General features: G+C 56.4%; 1 protein-coding gene across 1 annotated transcript in view; it reads left to right on the forward strand.

Annotated features, from left to right (window-relative positions):
• The window catches only part of ULK4 (unc-51 like kinase 4), a 290,018-nt gene that overhangs the window by 266,433 nt on the left and 20,316 nt on the right, over positions 1-3,269 (forward strand). The window lies entirely within an intron of this gene.

Consider the following 3,269-nt stretch of genomic DNA (forward strand, 5'->3'; position numbering starts at 1 on the left):
GTGTTGGATGAAACTGGTGCTCAGACTCTGCTGGTGGCAGTGAGACCTGGCCCGGCCCGTGGGCGGGGCACCTGCATTTCTGCTTCGGGAGCCCTGTTACAGCTAAGAAGCTTGACTCGGTAATCCTGGCCCTACGACTCTATCCCACAGTAATGGGCTGGAACCGGAGACATGGTATATGCATGCGTCAAATCATTTATTCTTACAAGTAATCCAAAAGTCCATCAACATGGGCGTGATCAGGCAAATTATTTTAGCCTCCGTCAGTGGAATATTTTATAGTCACTAGAAATTATTATCATAAATACAGATTAGCAAGGTGGAAAAATATGTGGGCTATAATGGTTCAAAGTGAAAGTGTCACAAAAATAGTGTATCCACTGGGTTTACAAACCACTCCTCCTGAGCAGAGGATCACAGGACCTAAGGACCTCCCCTCCAGATTCCTCGGAGACCTCCAGATACAATTCCGCATCGCTACCTTAGCCCGTCACCCCTCAACTTTGAATCAAAACCAGCCACTTTCATGGCACATGATTCTACATTAGCGACCGAGGCTGGGAGCTGCCGCTGACCTTTTGTGGGTCTTAATTGGGCTCATGCGTCCCGGGCAGCTGCAGGCCAGCTCGGTGGTTCTGCAGGTCCACGGAGCTCGAAAGGGCTCGCTGAGGAATGGGAGCCGTGGAAGATGACAGAGCCTGGAAGAGATGCAACGATAACCCCGAGAGGAAGAGCAGAGGCTCAGCCCGCGCCCTCCACTTGCCAGCTGGAGGTCACTTAACCTCCCTCTCCATCTCCCCCTCCCCGTCTGCTCAGTGGAGCTTATTTAGGTCGCCAGGTGCTGTGCGTCCAGCTGCTGTTTGTCCAGCTGCTATGTGGTTAAGGGAGGTAGGATATCAGGTGCTCGGTACGTGGTGAATCTTTAATAACTTAGCTGTCTTCCTCGTGTGCCACCATCTATAATAGCAGAGACCTCACCCGATCTCGTACCAAACACGGTCACACGCGTGGAGAAGAGGAGGCCCGGGGCCTGGGTCTGGTGTTCAGCACCGGCCGCTTCCTTGGCATCCGCCCTGCAGACCTGCCCGGATGCCCTGAGCAGCGAGGAGAGGTTGGGCGGCACGCCCCCAGGGCTCCCTGCACTGTCTCCAGGACCGGTGGCCGGTTCTCCAGGACCCCCAGGCGCTCAGGCTCATCCGGTGAAAGCTCGCCCCGGCCTTGACCTTTTGTCGTATAAAATGTTTGTGTTCAGGCCCCCGGAGCCTGTTAAACTCGCCTTGCATTTCGTGGCTGTTTTCACTCATGTGACATTTCGGAGGGAGCTGTGTGGCAATATTGATTATTATTGCCAGCAGGTACTGGGTCCAGACAGTGGTAAAATATAATGAAGAATTCGGAGATCAGAGTTGCCTTGGGGTCCCATCGATTATTCCAGTCATTCGAGTGCAGCGACTTCCCCCTCCAGCACCTGAAGCGGGGTAGCACCCCCAATTTCAAAGGGCCGGCGCCCTCCGCTGATGGCGTGTGCTTGCAATAGGAACATTTTTAGTGTGTGGTTTATGATTGCCATAACATCAGCAATAACAAAACACTTTAAATGTGTTAAATAACCAAACGTTTTTAATGTGTGGGAGGCGCAGCTCTAATGGAGAAAGGTCGACGCCCGAGGAGGTGCCCCCCCCCCCCCAGCTCTCTGACAGGGAGCCCCTCCACACCCATAGTGTGCTCGGGCTGTGGGTCCCCGGCAGGCAGGGCGGGCCTGCTCTGCTGTGAACCGAACAAAGCGGGACTCAAAAATTCGCCATCCGTGACCATCACATTCCAGGACTAGCCTGGACACTGGCCATTCAGAGAATTACTGGGAGGAGGGTTTCTGCTCCGAGTGAGCACAGCCTCCAGGCCGGGCACAGTGGGTTTGGCAAGCTTTCGGCGGAAGCTATACTGGGACAATACGTTAAGGTCCCTCGAAGCATTCTTAGGGCCGTGTGTTAGTTGCTGATGACGTTAGCCAATCGCAGGACCTCCGAGTCAAAGTGGTTTCAGCAGGAAGTGCATCACATCTCACAGAAGAGGGTCCAGGGGGCCCCGAGGGTCTGTAGGCTGCTCCTCCTCTTCCTCCTCCTCATCTCCCTCCTCCTCCTCCTCCTCCCCCTTCCACGAGCTGCTTCCTTGGACTGTGGTTGCAGGACGTGAGCAGCCCTTCCAGCGGTCGTACCGAGATGGAGCCCCCGAAGTTTCTCCCCTCGGCCAGGGGGAGGGTGTACCCCTCTGTCCATGGTCCATGGGGTCCTGAAACGGGGCTGGGAAACCAGCTGGTGTTTTCTGCATCGATGTCCCTTCCCTAATGCAGCTGCGGCCAAGCCCACGGCCAGTGAGGAGAGCTCACGACCACCTGCTCTTCCAGGGGCCGACGGCGGCGGCAGCGGGGTCGTCTTGGAGGGAGGGCGTGGCAGAGCCACAGGCTTCCTGGGGTGGAGTCACCTGGGCCTGGACCCTGCAGGTGGTAGGAGAGAGTCTGAGCACGTTTGCCAGCTGCTGGGCTGTTCTCTCATGAGCCGCCAAACATCTGATGGAGGAACCAACCTGTCCGGACGCGTAGCCGCAAGGTTTGCTCTGCCTGCCGCTGCCGCTGCCGCCTCTTCCCCGCCCTGTGTCTCCCCGCCCCGTGGCCATTCCCTCAAAGCCGGATTCTAAGCTCTCCTTGAAAAGAATATTTCTTAAAAGAGATGTTTTCTCCCTCTGAGAGACACCCCCGGAGCCAAGAGGAGCAGGAGGCTTTGATCTCGGAGGCATCTTTTTAAGTTTGATCTTTTGATCTGATGTTGTTTCTGTGTACTTAATGGTTTGCTTCCAAATCACCTAAACATAAGGTCAAATCAGACAAATACTTTCAAAAGCAAAGCCCAGACCCACGCTTAATTGCAGCCCCTAGCCAAGTGCTGTTGCCTTGTTCTTCGCCACCGACAACTTGGTCAGGACCTGGCAGGGGGTGAGCGGAGAGCTTCCCAGCGGCTCCCGGGCCTGATGACCCGAAGCCCACGCAGCCAAGAACCCGTCAGCAGCTCTGCTGCCCTGTCCCCCCCTCAGGCCTGTACGAAGTGGTAGGGAAGCTGCTCCTTCCCAGCCCCGGGCTGTGCGGTTTCCCTGTGACGTTCCAGCGAGGTGTGTACGACCCAGTCAGCTCTTCTCCGCTCCAGCGACACGTGGGCCTCGGAGCCAGAGCGGCGGGCAGTGCCGAGCACGGCGTCTCCGCGTCACCTGTGGACGGA

Source organism: Myotis brandtii, unplaced genomic scaffold, assembly GCF_000412655.1.
Source record: "Myotis brandtii unplaced genomic scaffold, ASM41265v1 scaffold134, whole genome shotgun sequence".
NCBI classification, from domain to species: Eukaryota; Metazoa; Chordata; class Mammalia; order Chiroptera; family Vespertilionidae; genus Myotis; species Myotis brandtii.